The 24,401-nt window shown below is 39.3% G+C and overlaps 1 protein-coding gene across 2 annotated transcripts in view; it reads left to right on the forward strand.

The window, feature by feature from the left end:
• The window catches only part of PRKG1 (protein kinase cGMP-dependent 1), a 1,275,046-nt gene that overhangs the window by 1,052,790 nt on the left and 197,855 nt on the right, over positions 1 to 24,401 (forward strand). The window lies entirely within an intron of this gene.

Below are 24,401 nucleotides of genomic sequence, written 5' to 3' on the forward strand. Positions count from 1 at the left end.
GATGATTGGTTGAGAATTCTGAAATCCCTGAACTGACTACAAAGAGCAGAAGGTGATGGACCCTTGCTGGGCTTCACATCTAGGTGGCGGTTGTCCCTGTGGTTAGAGGTTCCCCGTGAACCGTCCAAAGGCTGTACCCAGAGATGCACACTGTACAAGGTCCCTGAATTTGACTTGTAAAGGAAGACCTCAAGAAGCAAGCACTTGGGATTTCTTCCCCCATACTATGGAAGGGGAAGCCAGTTGACTTTGAACCACACATATTGCAGAACATGACAAACAATGACAGACCTCTTTGGATGTCAGTCTTGCTTCCATTATGCTTTCACTTAAAAATTACATTTTATGCATTTTGTTTGAAATTACTATGAAGAGATCATTTGGGGGGTTTTGATTTTTAAGGCACAACAACAGAGCAGGTTTTTTTTTTCTTTCTTAGCCAAACAGAGACCCTGATAAGTCCTCTTACATATGCCACATTACCTTATGAACATTCAGAGCTAAAAGCCTTTCACTTTCTTTTTTTCTTCTTAGTTCATTTGATCCATATCTGATGAGCATGTCCTCGCCATTAGATTTTTTTCCTAATGGAAGAAATACCGTGCTTGCTGTACATTCACAAAAGAAGGCAATAAACATTATCTTTTTAGTATAAAGTGCACAGACCTATCATTTGCATTTGAATCATTCTGTCCCTTGATTATACATAGAGGATTCTAGAGAATAATACCTCCTGGTTCCATTGGTCCAAGATTAACTGCCTGTGTGAAAAATGTCATTTCCAACAGAGCCAAAGAAACAAATATTTTCATTCATTTCTGATTGAGATCACAAGTGGAACGCCAGAAAATAAAACATAATTGAAAATGGACAGATTTTCTTTTGTAGCTTATTGCCACTGAATTCGGGTACCGCTGAAAGAAGCTTTTAGGGTGAAAACCCCTTTCTAGAATGTGTCTTAAGAAGGGACCATGAGGATATATAGTTCGTGGAGAAGTTACCAGATTTCCTCTGGTATCAGAGTGTCATGGTATTCCATCTGGATTGAATTCACTCTGGCATGTGGCTATTCCCATGAACTGTCTGGGGCCCAAAGTCTCTCTTGTACTTATTCAGTCCTCTGCTCCAGCAGGCTCCTCATTCTGCCCCCTCTCCTGACTTCCCACTCCCCCGCCTTCCTCTGACCTCATCTTCCCCCCAGCAATGTCTTTCTTTCTTGTGTCTGGAGCTCTTACACTCCCACTGCTCAGCCTGACTTGATCAGCCGCTCTAAGTGCCTCTTCAATGTCACCAGCAATTCACTACTTGCATCAGAGAATGTTCTTCCTTTTCTGTCTTCTTTGCATTTCCCTTTTCAGCCATAGTTTTACTCCGCTGACCCCACCCCCCTTCCTTTGTCCCATCCTTCCTTCTTTGTTTATTTGGGAGAGAGAGAGCAGGAGTGCTCATGAGCAGGGGGAAGGGACAGAGGGAGAAGCAGGCTCCCCACTGAGCAGGGAGCCAGATGTGGGGCTGGATCCCAGGACCCTGAGATCATGATCTGAGCCAAAGGCAGGCGATTAACTGACTGAGCCACCCAGGCATCCGCACCCCTTTTTTTCTTTGAATTCCCCTTCCTTTGGGTCCCTTGCAACTGTTAGCACTTCTTAGAATTTCTCATTCAGTTTCCTAAATTCCATCACTGTTTTGTCCTCAGCTCTCTCTATCCCATACATTTTGATATACATTGAGATCCACGGTTGCATATCTCCTTGATGAGAAGTCCAAATACTCACATTCTTACATGAGCTCTGTATCTGGCGCTTTTCAGATACTCAACATGTATTCATCAAATTGAATGAATGAATGAATGAATGAACAAATGAACCTCTCTAATGAAGCCCAGTCAGGCATTCCCTTCTTGCTGGGATCTTGTTTCTCTGCTTGGACCCATTTGGCAATATGTAAGAGGTTATGAACTTGCTTGTATACAGGGGGCAAGCTGGTAACATACATAAATAAGGTAAGATGGCAAACTAGAAACCTTTACGTGAACAGGACAGCAATTCCTGACCTCCAGCTCATTGCTAGGTTTTGTTTGTTTGTTTGTTTTGTTTTTGTTTTAGCAGAAAAAAACTTGGGTTTTATAAAAAATATGAAATCTGATTTTGTAACTTGATTTTTGAAAAAAAAAAAAAAAAAAAAAAAACAAAAAACTCTGCAAACAAACAAAAAACCCAACAAACATTTCTGCAAATGCTTTGAGTTGTGAGCTGTCATTTTGTAATTTCTATCTATCCAGTGTGTCTTCTTAAAATGCTGTATCTAAAGTCAGATGAAGGAAGCCGATTAGGTTAACCCTTCTTGATTATTTCCTTGCTTTGACATTTTTAAGTGTTTTGATGTTCTATGTGTGTACCCTGTTTTTCACCCTGAGTATCTGTGTTCTTTTTTTTCTTTTTCGAGTTTTTATTTAAATTATAGTTAGGTAACATACAGTGTAATAATAGTATCAGGTGTAGAATTTAATGATTTGTCACTCACATACAACACCCAGTGCTCATCACAACAAGTGCCCTTTTTTTTTTTTTAACTTTTTTTTGGAGTTTCAATGTTTCATGCAAGAAATTCTAACTTTTCACAAATCAGATTGATTTGCTTTCTCTCTAAAAACCTTCAAAATTGACATTGCTTTGAGATAGAATGTCCTCTGGGCACTGTGTTTCCTTTGGGCAATATCTGTGCTTCTTTGCAAATCAAGTGATTTTTATCCTTGGAAGACAGATTGCATAGAGTTCTCTGCATGTACTAAACAGCATTTCAGCTTGTTCTCTCACACGTAAAATTTACATGTGCTGGGAATTGTTGCTTTAGCTTACTGAGGATGTTCAGCAGGACCCTAAAATATTGATAAATTGGTTAATTTTGACACGAATCCTTGACCATACTTTTTAACTTTCAGAGTGCTTAATACCAGTAGCAGTGAAGCACACGGTAGATGCTTGAATGATGGAGCCGAAATGTGAGCTCCGTACTCCGTCTACAGAACTCTGCCCTAGAGTTGGCATCTCGAAGGAACAAGTTCCATTTCCTTGTTCTATGCAGACAGTAGGGTCCCAGCTCTAGCCATTTTATAATCTATATGATTACCATTCGTTAACCAGTAGCATCTGATTAGCAGAGAAACTGAGGTCATGGATTGCTTTCACTTTGGTTAATGTGAAGCAGATTATTCAGTATTCCTTGGCTCAAGCACTATTTCTTTTCTTGCTTGCTTTCTTTCTTTCTTTCTTTCTTTCTCTCTCTCTCTCTCTCTTGTTTCTTTTTGCTGTAGTAATGGGGTTTCCACACCAGAGAGAGGGCAAGATGTACTGTTTACAGAAGGACTCTTTCCTTATGTACAGGAAAACTCAAGTTGTCTTTAGGAGAAATTACCTCAGGTGTAGTCCAATAACTCATGAGTCAATCTACCACACGCTTACTGTGGCTTCAAGCTCTCTCCACCTGACTTGAAACCATGCAGAATCCACATGGGAACAAATGGTGTCCAATTCTAAGCCACACCCATGCTGTGCATCTGGAGTAAGAGGGAAAAACTTAAGAGTAAGAGGAACCTGACCAAGATAGGGCTGAGCTCCCACATGGCCCAGTCCCCTTCTTCTCACATTTGAGTCTCCAGTGTAGTCTGTGGTGAAGCGTTCCAGCCCAGAAATCAGACTGCCTGGGTTGGGATCCACTTCGTCATTTACACATTATGAAACCCTGGAATCTTCTCCTTTAATCAGAAATGGTGGTGATGACTGTACCTAACTTTCTTTTTTGTTTGTTTGTTTAGTTGTAGAGAGGAGTAATAAAGGGGATTGTTGTAAAGCATTTGAGTGTCTAGAATTTAAATTATGCTCAGAAGTAGCTGCTACCGTCAGCACCACCGCCATCTTGTTTCCACTATCATTATCAATGCAGCTGGTATCATCACCAGCATCACTCCCGAGAATGTTCTGCTACTTCTTTTTTATTTTAAAGATTTTATTTATTTATTTGACAGAGATCACAAATAGGCAGAGAGGCAGAGAGAGAGAGAGAGAGAGAGAGGAGGAAGCAGGCTCCCTGCTGAGCAGAGAGCCCGACGCGGGGCTCGATCCCAGAACCCTGAGATCATGACCTGAGCCAAAGGCAGAGGCTTTAACCCATTGAGCCACCCAGGCACCACTGTTCTGCTACTTCTTCTTCTTTTTTTTTTTTTTTTCATTTTATTTATTTTTTCAGTGTAACAGTATTCATTCTTTTTGCACAACACCCAGTGCTCCATGCAAAACGTGCCCTCCCCATTACCCACCACCTGTTCCCCCAACCTCCCACCCCTGACCCTTCAAAACCCTCAGGTTGCCCCAACCTCCCACCCCTGACCCTTTAAAACCTTCAGGTTGTTTTTCAGAGTACATAGTCTATTATGGTTCGCCTCCCCTCCCCAATGTCCATAGCCCGCTCCCCCTCTCCCAATCACACCTCCCCCCAGCAACCCCCAGTTTGTTTTGTGAGATTAGAGTCATTTATGGTTTGTCTCCCTCCCAATCCCATCTTGTTTCATTTATTCTTCTCCTATCCCCCTACCCCCCCATGTTGCTTCTCTATGTCCTCATATCAGGGAGATCATATGATAGTTGTCTTTCTCCGATTGACTTATTTCACTAAGCATGATACGCTCTAGTTCCATCCACGTCGTCGCAAATGGCATGATTTCATTTCTTTTGATGGCTGCATAGTATTCCATTGTGTATCTATACCACATCTTCTTTATCCATTCATCTGTTGATGGACATCTAGGTTCTTTCCATAGTCTGGCTATTGTAGACATTGCTGCTATAAACATTCGGGTACACGTGCCCCTTCGGATCACTATGTTTGTATCTTTAGGGTAAATACCCAGTAGTGCAATTGCTGGGTCATAGGGTAGTTCTATTTTCAACATTTTGAGGAACCTCCATGCTGTTTTCCAGAGTGGTTGCACCAGCTTGCATTCCCACCAACAGTGGAGGAGGGTTCCCCTTTCTCCACATCCTCGCCAGCATCTGTCATTTCCTGACTTGTTAATTTTAGCCATTCTGACTGGTGTGAGGTGATATCTCATTGTGGTTTTGATTTGTATTTCCCTGATGCCGAGTGACGTGGAGCACTTTTTCATGTGTCTGTTGGCCATCTGGATGTCTTCTTTGCAGATATGTCTGTTCATGTCCTCTGCCCATTTCTTGATTGGATTGTTTGTTCTTTGGGTGTTGAGTTTGCTAAGTTCCTTATAGATTTTGGATACTAGCCCTTTATCTGATATGTCGTTTGCAAATATCTTCTCCCATTCTGCCAGTTGTCTTTTGGTTTTGTGAACTGTTTCCTTTGCTGTGCAAAAGCTTTTGATCTTGATGAAATCCCAACAGTTCATTTTTGCCCTTGCTTCCCTTGCCTTTGCCGTTGTTCCTAGGAAGATGTTGCTGCGGCTGAGGTCGAAGAGGTTGCTGCCTGCATTCTCCTCAAGGATTTTGATGGATTCCTTTCTCACATTGAGGTCCTTCATCCATTTTGAGTCTATTTTCGTGTGTGGTGTAAGGAAGTGGTCCAATTTCATTTTTCTGCATGTGGCTGTCCAATTTTCCCAGCACCATTTATTGAAGAGGCTTTCTTTTTTCCATTGGACATTCTTTCCTGCTTTTCGAAGATTAGTTGACCATAGAGTTGAGGGTCGATTTCTGGGCTCTCTATTCTGTTCCACTGATCTATGTGTCTGTTTTTGTGCCAGTACCATGCTGTCTTGATGATGACAGCTTTGTAATAGAGCTTGAAGTCCGGAATTGTGATGCCACCAACTTTGGCTTTGTTCTTCAATATTCCTTTGGCTATTCGAGGTCTTTTCTGGTTCCATATAAATTTTAGGATTATTTGTTCCATTTCTTTGAAAAAAATGGATGGTATTTTGATAGGGATTGCATTAAATGTGTAGATTGCTTTAGGTAGCATGGACATTTTCACAATATTTATTCTTCCAATCCAGGAGCATGGAACATTTTTCCATTTTTTGGTGTCTTCCTCAATTTCTTTCATGAGTACTTTATAATTTTCTGTGTATAGATTCTTAGTCTCTTTGGTTGGGTTTATTCCTAGGTATCTTATAGTTTTGGGTACAATTGTAAATGGGATTGACTCCTTAATTTCTCTTTCTTCAGTCTTGTTGTTGGTGTACAGAAATGCAACTGATTTCTGTGCATTGATTTTATATCCTGACACTTTACTGAATTCCTGGACAAGTTCTAGCAGTTTTGGAGTGGAGTCTTTTGGGTTTTCCACATATAGTATCATATCATCTGCAAAGAGTGATAGTTTGACTTCTTCTTTACCAATTTGGATGCCTTTAATTTCTTTTTGTTGTCTGATTGCTGAGGCTAGGACTTCTAGTACTATGTTGAATAGCAGTGGTGATAATGGACATCCCTGCCGTGTTCCTGACCTTAACGGAAAAGCTTTCAGTTTTTCTCCATTGAGAATGATATTTGCGGTGGGTTTTTCATAGATGGCTTTGATAATATTGAGGTATGTGCCCTCTATCCCCACACTTTGAAGAGTTTTGATCAGGAAGGGATGCTGTACTTTGTCAAATGCTTTTTCAGCATCTATTGAGAGTATCATATGGTTCTTGTTCTTTCTTTTATTAATGTGTTCTATCACATTGATTGATTTGCGGATGTTGAACCAACCCTGCAGCCCTGGAATAAATCCCACTTGATCGTGGTGAATAATCCTTTTAATGTACTGTTGAATCCTATTGGCTAGTATTTTGGCGAGAATTTTTGCATCTGTGTTCATAAAGGATATTGGTCTGTAGTTCTCTTTTTTGGTGGGATCCTTGTCTGGTTTTGGGATCAAGGTGATGCTGGCCTCATAAAATGAGTTTGGAAGTTTTCCTTCCGTTTCTATTTTTTGGAACAGTTTCAAGAGAATAGGAATTAGTTCTTCTTTAAATGTTTGGTAGAATTCCCCTGGGAAGCCGTCTGGCCCTGGGCTTTTGTTTGTTTGGAGATTTTTGATGACTGTTTCAATTCTCCTTACTGGTTATGGGCCTGTTCAGGTTTTCTATTTCTTCCTGGTTCAGTTGTGGTAGTTTATATGTCTCTAGGAATGCATCCATTTCTTCCAGATTGTCCAATTTGTTGGCGTAGAGTTGCTCATAGTATGTTCTTATAATTGTCTGTATTTCTTTGGTGTTAGTTGTGATCTCTCCTCTTTCATTCATGATTTTATTGATTTGGGTCCTTTCTCTTTTCTTTTTGATGAGTCTGGCCAGGGGTTTATCAATCTTATTGATTCTTTCAAAGAACCAGCTCCTAGTTTCATTGATTTTTTCTATTGTTTTTTTGGTTTCTATTTCATTGATTTCTGCTCTGATCTTTATGATTTCTCTTCTCCTTCTGGGTTTAGTGTTTCTTTCTTGTTCTTTCTCCAGCTCCTTTACGTGTAGGGTTAGGTTGTGTACTTGAGACCTTTCTTGTTTCTTGAGAAAGGCTTGTACTGCTATATATTTTCCTCTCAGGACTGCCTTTGCTGTGTCCCACAGATTTTGAACTGTTGTGTTTTCATTATCATTTGTTTCCATGAATTTTTTCAATTCTTCTTTAATTTCCTGGTTAACCCATTCATTCTTTAGAAGGATGCTGTTTAGTCTCCATGTATTTGGGTTCTTTCCAGCTTTCCTCTTGTGATTGAGTTCTAGCTTCAGAGCATTGTGGTCTGAAAATATGCAGGGAATGATCCTAATCTTTTGATACCGGTTGAGACCTGATTTGTGACCCAGGATGTGATCTATTCTGGAGAAGGTTCCATGTGCACTAGAGAAGAATGTGATTTGTGACCCAGGATGTGATCTATTCTGGAGAAGGTTCCATGTGCACTAGAGAAGAATGTGTATTCTGTTGCTTTGGGATGAAATGTTCTGAATATATCTGTGATGTCCATCTGGTCCAGTGTGTCATTTAAGGCCTTTATTTCCTTGTTGATCTTTTGCTTGGATGATCTGTCCATTTCAGTGAGGGGAGTGTTCAAGTCCCCTACTATTATTGTATTATTATTGATGTGTTTCTTTGATTTTGTTATTAATTGGTTGATATAGTTGGCTGCTCCCACGTTAGGGGCATAGATATTTAAAATGGTTAGATCTTCTTGTTGGACAGACCCTTTGAGTAGGATATAGTGTCCTTCCTCATCTCTTATTATAGTCTTTGGCTTAAAATCTAATTGATCTGATATAAGGATTGCCACCCCAGCTTTCTTCTGATGCCCATTAGCATGGTAAATTGTTTTCCACCCCCTCACTTTAAATCTGGAGGTGTCTTCGCGTCTAAAATGAGTTTCTTGTAGGCAACATACTGATGGGTTTTGTTTTTTTATCCATTCTGATACCCTGTGTCTTTTGATTGGGGCATTTAGCCCATTAACATTCAGGGTAACTATTGAGAGATATGAATTTAGTGCCATTATTAGCCTGTAAGGTGACTGTTACTGTATATTGTCTCTGTACCTTTCTGATCTACTACTTTTAGGCTCTGTCTTTGCTTAGAGGACCCCTTTCAATATTTCCTGTAGAGCTGGTTTGGTGTTTGCAAATTCTTTCAGTTTTTGTTTGTCCTGGAAGCTTTTGATCTCTCCTTCTATTTTCAATGATAGCCTAGCTGGATAGAGTATTCTTGGCTGCATGTTTTTCTCATTGAGTGCTCTGAATATATCATGCCAGCTCTTTCTGGCCTGCCAGGTCTCTGTGGATAAGTCTGCCGCCAATCTAATATTTTTACCATTGTATGTTACAGACTTCTTTTCTCGGGCTGCTTTCAGGATTTTCTCTTTGTCACTAAGACTTGTAAATTTTACTATTAGGTGACGGGGTGTGGACCTATTCTTGTTGACTTTGAGGGGGGTTCTCTGCATCTCCTGGATTTTGATGCTTGTTCCCTTTGCCATATTAGGGAAATTCTCTCCAATGATTCTCTCCAATAGACCTTCTGCTCCCCTCTCTGTTTCTTCTTCTTCTGGAATCCCAATTATTCTAATGTTGTTTCGTCTTATGGTGTCACTTATCTCTCGAATTCTCCCCTCATGGTCCAGTAGCTGTTTGTCCCTCTTTTGCTCGGCTTCCTTATTCTCTGTCATTTGGTCTTCTATATCACTAATTCTTTCTTCTGCCTCATTTATCCTAGCAGTGAGAGCCTCCATTTTTGATTGCACCTCATTAATAGCTTTTTTGATTTCAACTTGGTTAGATTTTAGTTCTTTAATTTCTCCAGAAAGGGCTTTAATATCTCCAGAGAGGGTTTCTCTAATATCTTCCATGCCTTTTTCGAGCCCGGCTAGAATGTTCAGAATCGTCATTCTGAACTCTTGATCTGACATATTACCCATGTCTGTGTTGATTAGGTACCTAGCCTTCGGTACTGTCTCTTGTTCTTTTGTTTGTGGTGATTTTTTCCGCCTTGTCATTTTGTCCAGATAAGAGAATATGAAGGAGCAAATAAACTACTAAAAGGGTGGCAAAGACCCCGGAAAAATGCGCTGTAACCAAATCAGAAGAGACCCCAAATTGTGGGGGGGAGAAAGGGGATAAAAACAGCTTCTGAAAAAAAAAGAAAAAAAAAAGAAAGAAAAAAAATTTAAAAAATAAAACAAATAAAAAATATAAAAAAGAAAGAAAAAATATATATATTTAGATGAACTAGTCAAAAAATGTTAAAAAAGAAAAGGGTAAAAGTTTAAAAAAAAATTTAGCAGAAGAAGAAAAAAGAAAAAAGAAAAAAAAATTGAAGTAGCCGCAAGACTAAAGAATCATGGGGAGAAATCCATGAGTTCCGTGCTGTGCTTTCTCCTCCTCTGGAATTGCTCTGCTGTCTTAGGAATTGAATCTGCTTTCTCCTTGATAGATGAACTTCATCCTGGCTGGATATTTTGTTGATCTTCTGGGGGAGGGGCCTGTTGTAGTGACTCTCAAGTGTCTTTGCCCGAGGCGGGATTGCACCGCCCTTACCGGCGGCCGGACTAAGTAATCGGCTCGGGTTCGCTTTTGGGAGCTTCTGTTCCCTGAACGCTTTCCGTAGAGTTCCGGAGGACAGGAATGAAAATGGTGGCCTCCCAGTGTCCAGCCCGGAGGAGCCGAGAGCCTGGGGCCCCACTCCTCAGTGCACCCCCAGAGGACAGCACCCAATCACTCCCGTATCCCCAGCCTCTAGCCGCGCTCCGAGCTCACCCAGCCCGCGACCAGTTCAAGGTAACCCCGAGCTGAGAGTTCAGTCCTCGGCTCTGTCTCTCCAGCCGGCTTCTCCGTTCTAATACCTGCGAGCTCTGCGACACTCCGACACCCCCGATCCTTCTGTGACCCTGCGGGGCCTGGGGCCACACTGGCCCCGTGTGGGCTTCACCCCGGTTTAGCCCCTGGAGCAATGTCCCTCAGTGGAACAGACTTTTAAAAGTCCTGATTTTGTGCTCCGTTGCTCCGCCACTTGCCGGGAGCCGGCCCCTCCCCCCGCGGTCTATCTTCCCGTCGTTTTAGATTCACTTCTCCGCCAGTCCTACCTTTCAGAAAGTGGTTGATTTTCTGTTTCTAGAGTTGCTGTTCTTCTTCTCTTCGCTCTCCCGTTGGATTTGTAGGTGTTTGCAATGTTTAGATAAGCTATCGAGCTGATCTCCTGCTACCTGATGTAGTCTCAGGCTGCTACTTCTCCGCCATCTTGACTCCTCCCCCCTGTTCTGCTACTTCTTGACCAGACTTTGGAACACTTGGTATAACTGAAGTAGCATTAGATGTCGAGTCAGCCACTCACTAGTGATATCACTTGGAGTGAACCAGTAACTCTCTGGGTCTGAATTTGGAAAACAAGCCAGTTGAACTAGAGGATCTCTAATGTTCCTTAGGTCACAGCCTCTGCTTCTCTTGGGATTTGACCTCTTTACAGCTGGAACAGAGCCCTGGATGCCAAATGTAGCCCTTCATCACCTTGTTAAGTGGTGATCTTTACTAGAAGGCCCTTCCCTCCAGGAACTATCCTAGCTCTTCTTGGCTATCTTCCAACACCCATGGCACTTGCCATGCTCTGTCTTGATGGAAAAATGAATAAATAAATAAATAAGCAAAGGCTGTATTTCCTCAAGGACTGTGATCTTGGGAAGGTGAATTAACATTTCTGAACCTGCTTTTCTTCCCCTACCCCTCTTTTAATTAATAAAATGATAGTACATAAAGGGATATAATGCTGGATATATCATTTTAATACTTTGTGGTATTTGAATCTGGTGATTTGTGTATTTGAGAATAAAACATCTCAGATAAAACTCAAGCCTCCTTGGTCTCCTCTCCATTCTTTCCCTCCTTCCCACCATCACCTCCTGAGGTTGGCCATGTGCACCTTCCCTGCTCATGTGTCTATAATTTATTGTGTATCTATTGTGTTCCTAAATGCACATAAGCTGGTTTTATCTTGACAATTTTGTACATCTGAAGTCTCTGTTTCACATTGGTTCGATATGTCCTTTCTCTTCTGTCACATGAATTGTATTTGTACCATCTCTTAGAGATTTTACCTTTTTCTATTCTTTTAATGATTCATCTTTAAGATTGTAATATGTATAGCCAACATGTAATGTTCACCAGTGGCTCTGTCCTTCTCTTGAAGAACAAGGATCTTTGTGTGTTTCAATCTCTCCTACCACTTTCCCTTCCATTCTCTAATCTCTGATTCCACCTGGTTGGTAAATCCCCCTGGTATCAGTCATTATTATGACTGTATTTTTTTCAGATACTACTGATGTAGGTTCTCAACTTGCTTACCTATTGCTTGGCCTACAATTTCTTCTTATACCCAGCTCATTCCTTTTGGGTTTATTCCTCAACAAGTGTTCATAGATGACCTGTTCATATTTTCGGCCTTTGCCTATACATGCATTGGGCTGTGCCTGGAGATCTAGGTTAAAATTTATTTTTCTTCAACATCTTATCTTCTGAAATCATAGTCTGTAGTGAGTCAAATCACTGTTCCTTTAAAGGTCCTGTGTCACCGTCTTTGGCAACTGTTCCTTTGTCTTTGATGCTCTGGATCTTTCCTACAATCTGTCTAGGTGAAGATATGTTTTATTTTTCCTTCATATCCCTCAGTATGTTCTTTCCTTCTGAGAATAGAGTTTTCCGCAATTCTAGAAAATTCTGAACATTACCCCCTACATATTTGTTTTCACCTCACTTTCTTGAATCTCTGATTTGGAGGCTCCTGATACTCTAGATTTCAGCTCCTTACCCTAACCAGCCTTCCTTCTTTTCTCATGTTTACATGTTCTTTTTCTGTATCATTCTGTGCTGTGTTTGTCATGGAATCTGGGCAGTTCTTTCCCTTCACCTGCATTTCACCTGGATGTATCAAGTCTTAAATTCAACCCATTGACTGAGCAGTTGCCAGTGATTATTTTTTAAATACAACTTTGAGTATTTCTACTTGGCACACCACAGTGGTTAGTGAGCTCTGCAATTAGACCTCCTGGGTTCGAATCCCAGCCCCATCATTTACAAGGTATTGTTTTCCTTCACCTCTGTGTTCTTCAGATTCATGGATTGTAAATTTGAATAATCGTACCTGGCTACATACAGTTGGCAATTAATAAGCCAAGTGATGTGTGTGTGTGTATCATTATTAGAATGATAACTAGCACACATTTACAGATCATTACATAATGTTTGCTGTTACTGTTTTCATGTCTGTTTTATATTATTTTCTTTCCTTTCTTTATCTCTTTATTATTTTTAAAATCACCAATTATTTGAACTTTTCTCTTACTTTAATTCTAATATTTGTTATATCTGTGAACTCTCCCTCCTTATTGTGTGGTTTATTATAGCTCGTGTGGGTTTTGTTGGTTTGTTTGTTCTCAGTGCATGCCTGTTTTCAGTGCAGTTGGTGGACGGGTAGATCCCCTCCAGGAGCATCTCTTAGGAGCTATTTCTCATGTTTCATATTTGCCTTGGTGAAGATGGGCTTCACCTTGATGTCCCTGTACCATGAAGTTCAGAGAGAAAGAGTTCATATCTCTAAATTGGAAGGCTTGAATTTCTGCATCTCTTGGGGAAAACCTCCTGAACCCTTACCTGGACCAACAGGAGAGAGAGAGAGAGATATCTTTCATTTTCTCTTCTTTGTTTTCTTTTCTCCCTCCTTCCTTCCTTATTTGTTTTTAATTCCAGTATAGTTAACATACATACATTATGTTGTTTCAGGTGTACAATATGGTGATTCAACATTACTCAGTGCTCATCATGATAAGTGTGCTCTTACTCTCCCTCACCTGTTTCCCTCATCACCCCCACCTCTGCAGTCCCTGCTGCATTCCCTCTAGTAATCCTTAGTTTGTTCTCTATAGTTAAGAGTCTGTTTCTTGGTTTGCAACTTTTTTTCTTTTTTCATTTGTTGTGTTTCTTAACTTCCACAAATGAGTAAAATTAGATGGTATTTCTCTTTCTCTGACTGATGTATTATGCTTGCATTATACCCTCCTGATCTATCCATGTTGTTGCAAATGGCAAGATTTCATTTTTTCATGGCTGAATAGTATTCCATTATAATAAACACACACACACACACACACACACACACACACACACACACACACACACAACTTTATCCAGGTTCATCTATAGTTAGAGACTGGGGTTGCTTCCATATTTCACTATTCTAAGTAGTGCTGCAAAAAACATATGGGCACATAACATCTTTTTGAAGTAGTGTTTTCAATTTCTTTGGGTAAATACCCAGCAGTGGAATTACTGGTTCATATGGTAATTCTATTATTAATTTTTTGAAGCACCTCCATACTGTTTTCCACAATAGCTGCGCCAGTTTGCATTCCCACCAACAGTGTGCGGAGATTCCTTTTTCTCCACTTCCTCATCAGCACTTGTTGTTTCTTCTGTTTTTGATTTTAGCCATTCTGACAGGTGTGAGGTGATAACTCATTGTGGTTTTGATTTGCATTTCCCTGATGATGAGTGATGTTGAGCATCTTTTCATGTGTCTGTTCGCCATCTGGATCTCTTCTTTGGAGAAATGTCTGTTCATGTCTTTAGCCCATTTTTAATCAGATTATTTGATTTTTATGTTTTGAGTTGTATAAATTTCTTACATATTTCAGATAATAACCCTTTATTACATACATCATTTGCAAATATCTTCTCCCATTTAGTAGTTTGTCTTTTAGTTTTGTTGATTGTTTCCATTGCTGTGTAGAATTTTTATTTTGATGTAGTCCCAATAGTTTATTTTTGCTTTTGTTTCTCTTGCCCTAGGAGACATGTATAGGTAAATGTTGTTAAAGCCAATGTCAGAGAAATTACTGCCTGTCCTCTCTTCTGGGATATTTGTAGTTTCAGGTCACAGATTTAGGTCTTTAATGCATTTCAAATTTATTTTTGTGTATGGTGTAAGAAAGTGGTCCAGTTTCATTGTTTTTGCATGTTTCTATCCAGTTTTCCCAACATCATTTGTTGAAGAGACAAGTCTTTTTCCCATTGCATATACTTGCCTCCTTTGCCAACGATTAATTGACCATGTAATTGTAGGTTTATTTCTGGGCTCCCTGTTTTCTTCTATTGATCTGTGTGTCTATTTTGTGTCAGTACCATATTGTTTTGATCCCTACAACTTTGTAGTATAACCTGAAACTGGGATTGTGTTACCTCCAGCTTTGTGTTTCTTTTCAACATTGCTTTGGCTTTTCAGGTTCTTTTGTGGTTTCATACAGATTTTAGGATTATGTTTTCTAGTTCTGTGAAAAGTGCTGTTGGTATTTTGATAGAGATTGCATTAAATCTGTAGATTGCTTTGGGTAGTATTGTTATTTTAACAACATTGGTTCTTTCAGTCCATGAGCATAGAATATCTTTCCATTTGTTTTTGCCATCTTCAATTTCTTTTATTAGTGTTTTATAGTTTTTAGTGTACAGGTCTTTGACTGGTTGATTTAGCTTATGCCTAGATATTTTAGTCTTTTTGGTATGATCGCAAATGGGACTGCTTTCTTAATTTCTTTCTGCTATTTCATTATTAGCATATATAAATGCAGTGGATTTCTGTGTAATGATTTTGTATCCTATGACCTTAATAAATTGATTTATTAATACTAGTAGTTTTTTTGAAGAGTCTTTAGGGTTTTCTGTATAAAGTATCATGTCTTTATATAAACAGTGAAAGCTTTACTTCTTCCTTACCAGTTTAGGTGTCTTTTACTTCTTGTCTGACTGCGTGGCTAGGACTTCTAGTACCACATTAAATAAAAGTGGTGAGAGTAGTCATCCTTGTCTTGTTCCTGATCTGAAGGGAAAAGCTCTCAGTTTTTCACCATTAATGTTAGCTTTGGGATTTTCACATATGACCTTTACGATGCTGAGTTATGTTCCCTCTAAACCAACTTTGTTGAGAGTTTTTATAGATACTGTACTTTGTCAAAGGACAGTGGATATTGTATATTGTCAAAGACTTTTTCTGCATCTTTTGAAATGATTGTATGGTTTTTATTCTTTTTTATTGTTGACGTGATGTATCATGTTGATTAATTAGCAAAGATCGAACCACCATTGCATCTCAGGAATAATTCCCACTTGATCATGGTGAATGATTTTTTTTAAGTATTGTTGCTAATACTTTTTTTTTTTAAAGATTTATTTATTTGACAGATAGAGATTACAAGTAGACAAGTAGGCAGAGAGGCAGGCAGAGAGAGAGAGAGGAGGAAGCAGGCTCCCAGCCAAGCAGAGAGCCCGATGCGGGGCTCGATCCCAGGACCCTGGGATCATGACCTGAGCGAAGGCAGAGGCTTTAACCCGCTGAGCCACCCAGGAGCCCCTGTTGCTAATACTTTGTTGAGAATTTTTGCATGTGTATTTATCAGAGATAGTGGCCAGTAGTTCTCTTTTTTTGTGGTATCTTTATCTGGTTTTGGCATCAAGGTAATGCTGGCCTCATAGAATGAATTTGGAAGCTTTCCTTTATTTTCTATTTTTTTGGAATAGTTCAAAAGGAACAGGTATTAACTCTTCTTTAAATGTTTTGTAGAATTCACCTGTGAAGCCATCTGGTCCTGGACTTCTTTTTGTTGGAAGTTTATTACTGATTCACTTTCATTGCTAGTAATTGGTATGTTAAATTTTTCTTGTCCTTCCTGATTCACTTTTGGTAGGTTACATATTTCTAGGAAGTTACCCATTTTTCCAGGTTGTCCAATTTGTTGGCATATAATTTTGCACAATATTCTCTTATAATCCATTCTATTTTTTTGGTGTCTATGGTTATTTCTCTTCTTTCTGTTCTGATTTTATTTATTTGATTTCTCTCTCCTTCCCTCTTTTGTTTTTGTTTGTCTTTTTTGTTTGTTTGTTTTTTGGGGCTTTTTTTTTTTGTTTATTTCTTGTTTCTTGTTTTGTTTTTTGTTTTGTTTTGATAAGCCTGGCTAGAGGTTTATCAATTTCATTGCTCATTTCAAAGAACCAACTCCTTGTTTCAGTGGTCTGCTCTATCATTTTTTGTTTTATTTTTTAGTTTCCACTTATTTCTGCTCTAATCAATATTTTTTGCCTTCCTTCCACTGGTTCTAGGTTTTGTTCTTTTTTCTCCTTCTGTAAGTGTAAAGTTAGATTCTTTATTTGAGATATTTCTTGATTCTTGAGATGACCTGTCTTTCTATAAATTTCCCTCTTAGTACAGCTTTTGCTGCCTCCCAAAGATTTTAGACTATTTCGTTTTCACTGTCATTTCTCTGCATATAATTTTTTACTTCATCTTGATTTTTTTGGTTGACTCATTCATTGTTTAGTAGCATGTTGTTTAGCCTTCATGTATTTGTGTTCTTTCCAGGCATTTTCTTGTGGTTAATTGATGGTTTTATAGCATTGTGGTCAGAAAAGGTGTGTGGTATGATCTTAATCTGTTTGAATCAGTTGAGACTTGATTTGTGCCCTAACATATGATCTATTCTGGAGAAAGTGCCATGTGCACTTGAACAGTATTCCACTGTTTTAGGGGAGAATGTTCTGAATGTGTCTATTAGATACCTATTATATATCTATTAGGTATCTATTAAATCCAGTGTGTCATTCAAAGCTACTGTTTTCTTGTTGATTTTCTGTGTTGATGATGTGTCCATTAATGTAAGTGGAGTGTTAAAGTCTCCTAACATTATTATATTATTGCTGATTACTTCCTTTATGTTTTTTAGTAAGTACTTTATGTATTTGGGTATTTGGGTTAGTAAGTACTTTATGTATTTGGTACTCTGTTGGGTATAAATATTTACAGTTGTTACATTTTCTTATTGGATTATTCCCTTTATGATTATGTAGTATCATTTTCTCTTTCTATGGCCTTTGTCTTAAAGTCCATTTTGTCCAATACAATTCGAGCTATCCTGGCTTTCTTTTCACTGCCATTTATGTGATAAATGCTTTTCCATTCCTTCACTTTCAATCTGTATGTGTCTTAGGTCTGAAATGCATCCAGAGAAAGTTATTTCTAAAGCTTGTGTCTCAAAATACTCTTGAACTCTGGCCTTAGGAAGGGCTCAGTCCCATTTGCCATCTTGATTAGACCATAGCCAGCCTCCTTCACCCATCCCTATGGGCTCTCCTGTTCAGCTCCAGCTCATCTCTCCGACTTTAGGACCCATCTGTTTGTAGCACTGAGAATTTTAGGGGTTTTATTTTGTTTCTTTTTGTGTTTTAGTCAGGATTTTAATTAATTAGCTCCTAAACAGAGATGATTCTTGTGAGAATTACATTGGGTAATCTATTTAAGATGTAACAAAATATCTAGTGGGATTTTCCCCTGTCCCGGGTGTGTGGTTCATGACCAGAGCTAAAAATCTCCCAGTACACAGGGCCAGCTTCTTTTGCAGAACTGCCTGGGAAGAGCCAGACTTGTTTTATTGGTATCACTACTCCATCCACAATATGGCCTGTTGGGGAGAGCTGTGTTCATCAAAAGAAGTTGTTCCCTCTATTTTCTGGTCTTAGCTTCCTTTCTTGTTGAGGATTTACAGGTAAACAGGTTTTTAAAATAGAGTGTGTGAAAAGTGATACTATTGCAGAAACCCAACTTTATCATGTCTATATTTCCATCCTAAAACTTTTTCCTGACCTCCAGACCCAGTTTCCTATGGGGCACATCTGCTTACTTATCACTCAGGTACCTCAAATGGTGCTTGGGCAAAACTAAATTCACTTTCTCCCTTCCCTGGCAAATCTATTCTAAGTACTTCCTTTTGTAATAAGTGGTTTTCAAACCAGCCATTTGGGCATTATCCCTGAGTCCTTCCTCCCCTGACATCTCCATACCACTGAGAACTAATCCTGTTGAATGTACCTTCTCGGTAACAATCAACATCACCAGTGTCTTGTCATTTTCACTGCCACTGTTCTGATTAGTGCCACCATGATGTGATGTCATCTGGACTACTGTTCATCCTCCCAGTTTATCACCCTGTGTCGGGTCTTGTGCACCTTGCATCTCCTCCACTCACTATGGTTATAATAATTCCTCAGAATTGCTTTCTACAGTGTCCATAATAAATGAGTGACTTAAATTGAGTGTCTTAAAACAGTGGAATTTTTTTTCTTCAATAATTCTGGAGGCTCAAAGTCCAAAATAAAGGTGGCCATGTTTTCTCTGAAAGTCCCAGGGAAGAATCTGTTCCATGTCTCTTTCCTGGGTTCTGATGGTTGCCAACAATCTTTGACATCTTTGGTTTATAGCTTCATTATTTCGATTTCTGGTTCTGTCTTCATATGGCTCTCTCCCCTCTCTGTACATCTTTGTTTCAAAATCTTTCTCTTTTTACAAAGACAAGAGTCATGGAATTTAGGGCCTACCCTAATCCAGCATGGCAGCTTCTTGAATTGATTATATCTGCATAGACCTTATTTCCAAATAAGGCCATATTCATGGGTCCTGGGGCTTAGGACTTTAATATAGCTTTTGGGGGAACACAGTTCAACCCACAACACTCTCTAAAACAAATGGGGTCATATCACTTTCCTTCCTGAGGGCTCCCTGTGGTACCCCTGCTGAGAGGTCTCTTCAGTCAATCCTGCAGTCTCATCCCTCACATGCCTCCCTCATGGTCTGTGCTCTTGTCATACTGAGATCTCCAATGGCACTATCATCCTGTGAAGTGGTTTGGTTTTAGGCATTTGCTATTGAATGATCTTTGATAATTACAGTCCCTCCTGGCATTGATGCATAACTGAACTTAAAACAAGCCCCAACTGGGGAGTTAGAACCTGGCAGCCCAGCACAGCTCACAACCCAAGTGTGCAGGCATATGAAAGCTGTTCCTCTGACATCACGATTACTTATGATAGGGACACATTCTCTTGTAGCTTTCCATGAATATGTCTGGGATACAATAACTTATTGGGTATTGATGTCACATCAGGGGATTTATGAGAATCATGTCTTGGTTTGCAAGAAACTATATTGCGGGGCGCCTGGGTGGCTCAGTGGATTAAGCCGCTGCCTTCGGCTCAGGTCATGATCTCAGGGTCCTGGGATCGAGCCCCACATCGGGCTCTCTGCTCCGCAGGGAGCCTGCTTCCTCCTCTCTCTCTGTCTGCCTCTCTGCCTACTTGTAATCTCTCTCTCTGTCAAATAAATAAATAAAATCTTAAAAAAAAAGAGAACAAAAAAAGAAAAAAAAACTATATTGCACACAGAATATATTTATACACACACGCACACACACATATCCCCCCCACACACATATGCACAACCCCCTCCAGCACACACATTCTAAATTATAGAGATCAGTAGGGAATACCTCTGGGCTAGCCTCTACAGACAATAATGGAGATAATTTGATCAATAGAATTTAAACACATAGTCTCTGGACTTCTCTGAAAAACACCTTCACCTGGACTATAAAGTTAGTTGCACCAAAATAGTTTGTTGTTGTTGTTGTTGTTGTTTTGAATTTATTTGATTATCTCATTAATGCTTTAGTGTGCACTTTTGACTCATATACTGTTAGAAATTGATTTAATTTAGTATAATTGCCAGTAACTGATCACTAACCCAAGATATATTAGGTTTAGGTAAATTGGGAAATTGGTTATTTAGAAAAATTCTTCAAATACAAGAGAATTTATAAAAGAGGACTTCTGTTCTAGAGAAAGGCTTTATGCCTGCATGTATGAGTGATTGTTCATATAAAAGGGATTGCATTTTTCTGCTTGGTTGGGGAAACATCAGGGTGTCTTAGTATTTTTCCATAGAACAGTTTCTTTATCCCTACTGCCTTAAATATAAGGTCATTCAGTGGTGGAAATTGAGCTACTTACAAAACAATTCAGTCCCTCATTGTTATTCTCCAACATGTCATTTGGACAAATAATTTCCTTTAGGTGCCACAAGATAAGAAAATATAATGTAAATTTGAAAATCTCTTCAAAAACAGATACAGAAATGTTTCATTTGAAGTTAATCTTCTTGTTAATGAACTTGGCTAGTGTTTTGTGCCTCTGTCATTTTTATTCCTTCCAAGTCTAAATGATTGCTTCTTAATTTTTCCTCCATACAGTGTAGAAGAAAAATGACTTATTATAAATCATACTTTGAACAGGAAACAAAGATTTTAATTGGTTAGACTCATTGTTATTATACTAATCACTTGTGATGCCTGACAAAAATTGTTTTAAAGCACTCTGGATATCCTTGCTGAAAATTATCATTGAATGTAACATTTACTCATGTATTCTGATTAAGACCATGTCCATATGAAATGAGCATTTCTGGCTGTTTGACCTCACATTGTTCTCATGCCTTATCCATAGTGAAATATGAGTGGGAGGTATTTCAGAAAAAAATGTGCTATATAGTCATTATCTTACCCTATATCCCACACATTAAGGCAAATGGAATATTAAGATATTTCAAATAGTATTTAAAAGGCTTCAAGTTGGAGCATAGCTCAGTTTGTTGAGTGTCCAACTCTTGATCTCAGTTGGAGTCTTGATCTCAGCTTTGTGCGTTCAAGCCCCACATGCACTCCACATGGAATCTCCTTAATGAATGAATGAATGGCTTCAAGTCCATCAGCTCTTCCCAGAGCCATGTTCAGATATGTCAGTAAGTAATCTTATAGGTGCCCATGGTTTAAATAAGCAACAAACAATAAGAAATTGAAAAAATGTCATTTCCATTTGCAACAAAAATAACAAATCCTTGAGATAAATTTGATAGAAGATGTGTAAGACCTGTACACTGAAAACTACAACACCTTTCCAAGAGAAATGTTGAGATGGCTGTCTTCATGAGACTAAGTATTGTCCTCCCAGATTGATCTATACATTCAGGGCAATCACAGTCAAAATCCTAGCAGGGCGTTTTGTAGAAATTGACAAACTAATTTTAAAATTCAGGTGGGAATTGGAAGGACCTCAAATAGCCAAAAGAACTTTAAAAAGAACACATTTGGAGGAGCAACCCTAGCAGCTTTCAAAACTTATTTTAAAGCCTCAGTAACTAAGGCAGTGTCATGCTGATGTCAAGATAGACAGATCTATGGAACAGAATGACTAGTAGCAAAATTGACCACACGTATATTGCTGTCCTAACAGGCGTCGTCGCCATAACAAAATATCACAGAGTGGATGGCTGCAATAGGAGAAATTTACTTCCTCAGTTCTGGAGGCTGGGCATTGGAGATCTTGGTGCCAACATGGTTGGGTTCTGGGGAGGACTTTTCTCCTGGCTCTCAGATGGCTGCCTTCTTCCTCTTTGCTCACATGGCATTTCCTTGGTTTGGGTCCTATGGAGAGAGAGTGCAGGCTCTCTGGTGGCTCTTCCTATAAAGAAAAAATCCCATCATAAAGCCTCCACCTTTGTGACATCATCTAAACCTGAGTATCTCCCAAAAGGTTCCATCTTCAAATACTGTAATATTGGGGATTAGAGATTCAACATAGGGGTTGGGGTAGGGGTACACATCTGGGTCCGTAACATTGGACAGTTGGTTTGCAACAGCAGTTCAAAGGAAATTCAGCTAAGAAAGGTCAGCATTTTCTATAAATGGTGTTGAAACAAATATCCATTAAGTTTAAAAAAAAATTGTCCCTGTACCTTACACCATATACAGAAAATCAGTTAAAATTTATCTTAACCAAAACTTAAAGTCTTTAAGAAAAAAATAGATAAATTTTGTGAACTTTGGTTAGGCAGTTTTGTTTCATATGGCATACCAAAACATCCAAAAAATTATTATTAATTATGTTTCATTAAGATGAAGGATTTCTGTTCTAGAAAAAACAGGAGTAAGAACTAAGAAAATATTTTCACTCCACAGACCAAGAGAAAATATTTGCAAACTATAATCTGAAAAAGGACTTGATTTCACAATGTGTAAAGAACTCTCAAATCTCATAGTAAGAAAACAAAAATCCCAATTTTTAAATGGCAAGTTATTTGAACAGGCATTTCCACAACAAAGAGAAAATGATCTTAAATAAGCATGTAAAAATTTCCTCATCCTGATATGTCATAGATAAATGCAAATTAAAACCACAGTGAAACACTACACATCTTAGAATGCCCAGCCTCTAGAAGATGGACCATACCAAGCATTGAGTATGTGGAAATGAGTGGAATTTCCATGAACTGCTGGTGGGCATGTAAAATGGTATGACCACTGTAGGAAACAGGTCATTCCTTAAAAAGGTAAATGTATTAGCTGCCATGTAATCAACCATTCCATTCCTAGATATTTACATGAAAGGTTATGGAAAGACCCAGACTTTTACATGAATATGTATGACTGCTTTCTGTGTAATAGCCCTAAGCCTGAAATGACCCATGTGTGTCAGCGTTTGAATGGATAAACAAATCATGGGATAGCCATACAATGAAGTACTCTTGAGCAATAAACAGAATGAAGTTTTGATTTACTCAACAATGCAAAGGAGCCTTCAAATAAGTACAATAAGTAAAGTAAGCCAGATCGAAAAAGGAGGGCATACTATATTGTTCCACTTATATAAAATCTACAAAATGCCAGCTCATCTCTAGGGATGGAAAACAGAGTAGGGCTACCTTGGGAGGGGGCTGACAGGAGGCAGAGATGACAAAGGGCTGCTAGGAACCTTTAGGGATGATGGCTATGCTTGTGGTCTTGAGTGCAGTGATTGAATCATGAGTATAAATGCTAAAAGCATTTAACTATGGACTTGAAACATGTGCAGTTTATTTGATGTCAGTCATATCTCAATAAAACTCTTAGGACATTTTCAAACTCACTCAACAATCTATAAGGTATCCTTGATACAGTCTAGTGTCAGCAAGACAACCACCTGCTCTCTGGTGGCCCATTTCCCACCCTTCTATGCTCAGAAGGCTCAGGGCTTCATGGGCTCCGATTTTCAGAGCACCTGTTCAGGACCATCAAGTTCTGCAGTGTGGTTTACTGCTGTCACCAACACCAGGCTGCATTAAGAGTAATGGATTTAGAGGGCCGTGGTTGCAACAAACCCATGGACGGTAGTAGTGATGGTCCACAAGGTCATGGAGTCCTGAGCAAGTCGAGTGATCGGTTACCCAAAGTGTGCAGACAAGAATAGCCAAGAGGATCTTGGCTTTGGGAATTGGTTTTTGGGTGTGTGTCTAGTTGGGTTAGACACTGTGATTATTGGCCTGGAAGGCAGAGGATGGACAGAATTTACTCCTGAAGTGGCAGAATTCTACAGAAGGTGTTTCTTGTATTGGCTAAAGTCACCTGGACCAGTGAGGATGTTATAGCCCATACATAGGAGGAAATGTAAAATAAACTATTAACTTAAACCTTTAAGCTGGCACACCTGTATATTACTATAACCTATTATGCTACAAGATTTTAAATTTAGACCACATGCATTTTAATAACCCCCGCTTAAATTGGAGTGTCTGTTTACTCTGAGCAAGAGTGTATTGTTGACTTTCAGCATGGAAGTATTTAAAAGTAAACCGGGTAGATTCCCTGCCCTCCGAAGCTTTGCCTTCAATACTCTTCCATGCGTTATTTTATTAATCCTGTCAACAGCCATTGTAGCCCATTCCACGTGTGAGAAAATTGAGGGTCAGTGAGGTGAAGTAATTTGTACAAGGTCAAGCCACGAGTAAGCAGAGCCACTGGGATCCCAGCCCAGGTCCCTGTGGCCTTTCCATCCTGCACACCCACCTCCCCTCCCCCGTACTGCAGTACCTGCTGCAGTGACCAGACCTGGTAGGGCGGACAGCATGGGGGTATATTTCATGGCTGTCCCCTTTCCTGCTCAAATCAGGTGTCACAGGACATGGGAGAAAAGCATAGAACTGCCCTTTGTCCCCCACCTGTTTTCTCTTTGTTCT

Source organism: Meles meles, chromosome 13 (assembly GCF_922984935.1).
Source record: "Meles meles chromosome 13, mMelMel3.1 paternal haplotype, whole genome shotgun sequence".
In the NCBI taxonomy this organism is placed as follows: Eukaryota; Metazoa; Chordata; class Mammalia; order Carnivora; family Mustelidae; genus Meles; species Meles meles.